This window comes from Manihot esculenta, chromosome 17 (genome assembly GCF_001659605.2).
Source record: "Manihot esculenta cultivar AM560-2 chromosome 17, M.esculenta_v8, whole genome shotgun sequence".
Classification (NCBI taxonomy): domain Eukaryota; kingdom Viridiplantae; phylum Streptophyta; class Magnoliopsida; order Malpighiales; family Euphorbiaceae; genus Manihot; species Manihot esculenta.
Window position 1 is genome coordinate 4313576 of NC_035177.2, and position 6810 is coordinate 4320385.

The following is a 6810-nucleotide window of genomic DNA, read 5'->3' on the forward strand; positions in this document are numbered from 1 at the left end:
AGGAACTATGGATCTACTCTTAACTCTTGTAGAACGAGAGGAGAGATGATCAGACTCGGAGATGGGAGAGATCCGCTCTTTGGTCTCCAAGTTCCAAAACTTGCTCTTTTTGCTCAAATCTCTTCAAATCAACATAAAGCTTATTAAAACATGAAAGATCGGAGGAAAAACATCAAAAACGAACCAAAGGAGAGCGTGAACTCACCGTGGCTGAAAATGGGGAGAAAACTCGCCCGTTTCGGCCATGGAGCTCTTTTATAGGGCTGGCAGACCACCTTTCGGCAGCCGAACGTGCCCCCACATCTCATGCAAGTTCGGCGGCCGAACCTTTTGAGACTTTCGGAAGCCTAACATGCCCCCCTAAACCATCCCACGTTCGGCGGCCGAACTTGAGGTTCGGCAGCCGAACCTGGAAATGCCTCCTTGGTCATTTTCATTTAAAACTCAATTTCCTTTTTGCTTAAAACCATCAAATACATTAAAACATTTTATAAAAACATGATTTTACCCTTCTAGAGGTTTCCGACATCCGAGATTCCACCGGACGGTAGGAATTTCGATACCGGAGTCTAGCTGGGTATTACATTCTTCCCCCCTTATGAACATTCGTCCCCGAATGTTCACCAAACAACATAGCATAGCATAAGACATGAACATACAAAGTATAAAACATAACCATACATACAAAACACATAAAACTCACCTTAGAAGAGATGAGGATATTGCCAGAGCATGGACTCCCGTGTCTCCCAAGTACACTCTTTGATGTTGTGGTGATTCCAAAGGACTTTCACCATCGGGATTTTCTTGTTTCTTAGCTTTCTGATCTGGGTGTCTAGGATCCGTACCGGCTGCTCAACATAGGTGAGATCCTCTTGGATCTCCATATCAGGCTCACTAAGAACCTTGCCCGGATCTGACACGAACTTTCTTAACATGGAAATATGGAAAACCGGATGGATTCTCTCCATTGAAGCAGGCAAGTCCAGCTTGTACGATACATTCCCAATCTTTTGCAAGACTTCAAAGGGTCTGATGTACCGTGGAGCTAGCTTACCTTTCTTCCCGAACCGAATCACCCCTTTCATTGGAGAAACCTTGAGCAATACCAAATCCCCCTCCTGAAACTCTACTTGCCTTCTGCGGATATCTGCATAACTCTTCTGTCTGCTTGCAGCAGTCTTGATCCTTTCTCTGATTATGGGCACCACTCTGCTGGTGATCTCTACTAGCTCAGGCCCTGCCAAGGCCTTTTCTCCTACTTCTTCCCAACAGACAGGCGACATGCACTTCCTTCCATACAAAGCTTCATATGGGGCCATCCCTATGCTGGCATGATGGCTGTTATTGTAGGCAAACTCTACTAAAGGTAGATGCTGCCTCTAAGAACCGCCAAAATCCAACACACACATTCTGAGCATATTCTCTATCGTCTGGATGGTCCTCTCTGACTGTCTGTCCGTCTGTGGATGGAAAGCAGTGCTAAAATCCAACCTGGTACCCATAGCGTTCTGCAGACTCCGCCAAAACCTGGAGGTGAACTGGGGCCCTCTATCAGACACTATTGAAACAGGAACCCCATGCAACCTGACAACCTCATCAACATACACTTGCGCTAACTTATCCACAGAGTAGCCACTCCTGATAGGGATGAAGTGAGCAGATTTGGTCAGTCTGTCCACAATCACCCATATGGAGTCCAATCTGTTGGACGTTGCCGGTAACCCCACCACAAAGTCCATAACTATATTCTCCCATTTCCACTCTGGAATAGGTAGTGGGTTAAGCATTCCAGCCGGCTTCTGATGTTCCAGCTTCACCCTCTGACACACTTCGCAGGCTGACACAAACTGTGCCACTTCTCTTTTCATAGTTGGCCACCAATAAACCTTCTTCAGATCTTGATACATCTTGGTGGCTCCAGGGTGAACACTGTATCTGGCATTATGAGCCTCTCTCATAATGTCTCCTTTCAGCCCTACGTCATCTGGTACACACAATATGCTCCCATAGCGGAGGATCCCTTTGCTGTCGAATCTGAACTCACTATCTTTGCCTGACTGAACAGTCCTAGCAATCTTCACTAACTCTGGGTCCTCATGCTGTTTCTGAGCCACCTGCTCCAGAAACACGGGTGCCACTCTCATCTGGGCAACTAAAGCACCTGTACCAGACAACTCCAACTGTAGACCTTCATTCATGAGCTCGAAGAACTCCCTTACTACTGGCCTCCTCTCTGCTGAAATATGAGATAAACTGCCAAGTGATTTCCGGCTTAAGGCGTCTGCCACAACATTCGCCTTACCCGGATGGTACTGGATTTTGCAATCATAGTCACTGAGCAGTTCTACCCATCTTCTCTGCCTCAAATTCAAATCTCTCTGACTCAGGATGTACTGCAGGCTTTTATGATCTGTGAAGATCTCACATTTAACCCCATAAAGGTAGTGCCTCCACATCTTGAGTGCAAAGATCACCGCTGTCATCTCCAGGTCATGTGTAGGGTAATTTAACTCGTGCTTCTTTAGCTGCCTAGAAGCATAAGCAATCACCCTTTCATTCTGCATCAGCACACAACCCAGTCCCACACGGGACACATCCCAATAGACTGAGAAGTCTTCATTACTAGATGGTAGAGCTAACATTGGTGCTGAAGTCAACCTCTTCTTTAGCTCCTCAAAGCTTTCCTCACACTGGTCGGTCCACGCAAACCTCTGGTTCTTCTTAGTCAGTCTGGTCATGGGAGCTGCAATTTTAGAGAAGTCCTGAACGAACCTCCTGTAGTAACCTGCCAAACCCAAGAAGCTTTTGATCTCTGTCACTGTAATGGGTCTAGGCCAGTTTGCTACAGCTTCCACTTTCTTGGGGTCTACCTCGATTCCATTTTCTAACACCACATGCCCCAAGAATGAAATGCTCCTCAGCCAGAACTCACACTTGGAGAACTTGACATACAAGCCATGTTCTCTCAAGGTCTACAAAACCAACCTCAGATGATGGGCATGCTCCTCTGCATTCCTGGAATACACTAAGATATCATCTATGAAGACAATAACAAAGTGATCCAGGTATTGACTAAACACTCTGTTCATGAGATCCATAAATGCTGGAGGGGCATTGGTTAACCCGAACGGCATCATAAGGAACTCATAATGCCCATATCTGGTCCTGAAGGCTGTCTTTGACACATCCTCTTCTCTTATCCTTAGCTAATGGTACCCCGATCTCAGATCTATTTTGGAGAAACAACCTGCTCCGGCTAGCTGGTCAAATAGATCGTCGATCCTTGGCAACGGGTACTTATTCTTGGTAGTGACTTTGTTCAACTGCCTGTAGTCGATACAAAGTCTAAGGGATCCATCTTTCTTTTTCACAAATAGTACTGGAGCACCCCAAGGTGAGGTACTCGATCGGATGAAACCCCTATCTACCAGCTCTTGCAACTGTTCTTTTAACTCTTTCAATTCTGCTGGTGCCATCCTGTAGGGAGGGATAGAGATCGGTCTAGTTCCAGGCATTAACTCAATTTCGAACTCTATCTCCCTAGCAGGTGGTAAACCTGGCAGCTCGTCTGGGAAAACATCTAAAAACTCACTGACCACGGGCACTGAGGCGGGCTCTCTAACATGACTATCCAACTCCCTCACATGAGCCAGAAAACCCTGACAACCCCTCCTGAGTAGCCCATGAGCCTGAAGGGCTGATATCAAACCTCTAGGTGTACTCCCCCTGTCTCCTCTGAAGACAACCTCTGACCCATCCTGACATCTGAACCTGACTACCTTGTCTCTGCAATCCAAGGTAGCACCATGGGTAGATAGCCAATCCATCCCTAGAATGACGTCAAAATCTGTCAAGTCTAGAACCACAAAGTCGGCTGAAAGGCATCTCCCCTCTATAAAAACTAGACTATACTGGCAGACTGACTCTGCCACTGACGGGTCACACTTGGGTCCACTGACCCATAGGGGACACTCTAACCCAGAGACCATCAATCCCAACCTCTCGACGGCCCTCGGAGCAATGAAAGAATGAGATGCACCAGGGTCCAATAATGCATACACATCTGAACAACCAATGATGAGATTACCTGACACCACGGTGTTGGATGTGTTTGCCTCCTGCTGAGTCATGGTGAAGATCCGTGCTGGAGCTGACGGACCCTGACCCCTGAAACCCGCTGAAGAAGAGGTTGCCCCTCTTCCTCTGCCTCTGCCACTAGCCTGAGTCGCGGCTGGAGCTGCTGGCTGTGCCACACTACCTGAAGCTGTCTGCTGAGACTGTGCCCCAAAGGCTGCCCTAGGACACTCCCGAGCCATGTGGCCCTCTTGCCCACATCTGAAACAGGCTGTCGTCCCAGCCCGGCAGACTCCCTTGTGTGGCTTACCACACCTTGCACATACTGCATTATCTGCACCAGAGCTTGAGCCACTACCTAATCCCAGACCTGACTTAATCTTGCTCCAGAACTTGTTCTTCTTAGACTTGGCCTTACCCCATCTCTTACTGCCTGAACTGAGAGAAGAAGAGTCTAACTTACCCCCACCTGGGGTCTTGGAACCAGAAGGCTGTGCCACAGACTGCTTGACTTTCCCTTCGATGATAGCACTAGCCTCCATCCTCCGAGCCATATCCACTATGGCATGGAAACTCTCCCTCTCTATTGACTGAATCAAGGAGGAATACCTGGAATGGAGCCTCATGATATACCTCCTTGACTTCCTCTGATCTGTGTCCAGATTCTGCCCAGCATACGGCAACAGCTCCAAGAATCTGTCTGTATACTCATCCACGCTCATCTCATCTGTTTGCCTCAACTGCTCAAACTCAATCATTTTCAGCTCCCTGGAATTGTTAGGGAAAGCCCATCCTGCAAACTCATTTGCAAACTCCTCCCATGATAGGCTGTCCAACCTCGGGTTCACATAGTTCTTAAACCACTCTCGGGCCTTCTTACATTTTAGTGTGAACCCAGCCATCTGAATGGCTCTACTGTCATCGACTCCTATCTCATCTGTAATTGTCTTGACCCTCTCAAGGTACACAAACGGGTCATCACCGGTTTCAAACTGGGGAGCACCTAGCTTCATGTAGTCGGTTATCTTGACCTTGCTCCCACCAGATGAGCTAGGCTTAGGCATTTGGGTTTCTGGGACAGTAGGTGCTGCTGGTGGTGGAGGAGGTGCAGCATCCCCTGGGGTAGGGTTTGCTGTACCTGGATAGAAAGATGGGGGTGGGTACATGGGGTACTGTGGGTACGGTGGGTATGACATCTGAGAGTGATAAGGGTTAAAACTGGGGTAATCCGATGTGCCTCCCATCGAATACCCGGGATTATGTGAAAAGGGTGGGTAGTAAGGTGGCTGAACAAATCCCGAGGCCTGAGTGCCTCCTTGGGACTCTCCTGTAACGACCCGAAAACCGGACCGCTACCGGCGCTAGGATCCAGATCGGCTTAAGGCCGCCGGGACCCGTAGCAAGCCTGACATACAACCTGTAAACCTGTTTAATCCCATACATGATCAACAGCATACATAAAAAAATTTGAACTTTTCTTTTCTTTTACCAAGTTCAACCTATGCATGCACATAAGCATAAACATAAACATAAACATAAACCTCACACTGGAGCTCTAACCAAATGCTCCAATGGGGTATCTCATCATATACAAGCTTGGTGGAACATAAGCATCATAAAACATAGATCATGTTTACAAAAAGGATTACTATAAAAACTCGGTCAAGCACAATTTCTAAACCTCAATCTCAAAATCAACATTTACATGACATAACTATATATTATTTTACAATTTATCATATCCACATTCTATCTATTACATACACATAACTTCATTCATCTCGACTTCTCTGCCTAGCTCGTACCTGCAAATCTGGGGGATTAGGGAGAGGGGTGAGCTACTAGAGCCCAGTGAGCAGAATAATAAAAACATTATATTAACATTTCATGCTTTCATGGAATGCATCACATCACAAACATATCATATAAAGGATGAACTTGTCACCAGTAGCCCTCTACATATCCAATAGTGCCAGAATGTAGAATGGGTCCTGGTCTTTCTCTTACATAACATAACAAAACATTTCAATATGCTAGAACGTAGAATGGGTCCTGGTCTTTCTCTTACATAGTGCCAGCGAACGTAGAATAGATCCCACTGGTCTTACATTCTGTACCGTACATATCATATCGTCACATCATAGGTCGAAGGCTATGGATCATCCAACGTTCATCCGCATCAACAACAAAATATGCAATGCAACATATTCGTGAATTCTAATGCAAACAACCTAGTATATCTCATGGCATTAATGATGCGTGAATCATGCTAAATGTCCATTATTTGATTTAAAACGTAATGAGTTATTCCACTCACCTCCGGATAGCTCTGACCAGACACTGGGGCAGCTGACTCACTGCAGGGGTCCTCGGTTCCTCGGGTCCGAACCTACACAAGTGGACTCAAATGAGGGACCAAACATACATGAACATAACTCTAAACTACTCCCCAAAAACCCCCTAGAACATCATGAAACAATCATAGAAAAACATGCAAAGGAGGGCTGGACAAGGCACTTTCGGCGGCAGGTTCGGCGGCCGAAAGTCCCTCCAGAGCCAAAAGTCAGGCAGGTTCGGCGGCACCTTCGGCGGCCGAAACTCCCAAACAGAGACGAAACTCATGCATGTTCGGCGGCACTTTCGGCGGCCAAAACTGCCCTCCAGAGACGAAAGTCCTCTTTCGGGGGCAGGCTTTGGCAGCCGAAGGCTGCCTCCACAAGCGGGTTCGGCGGC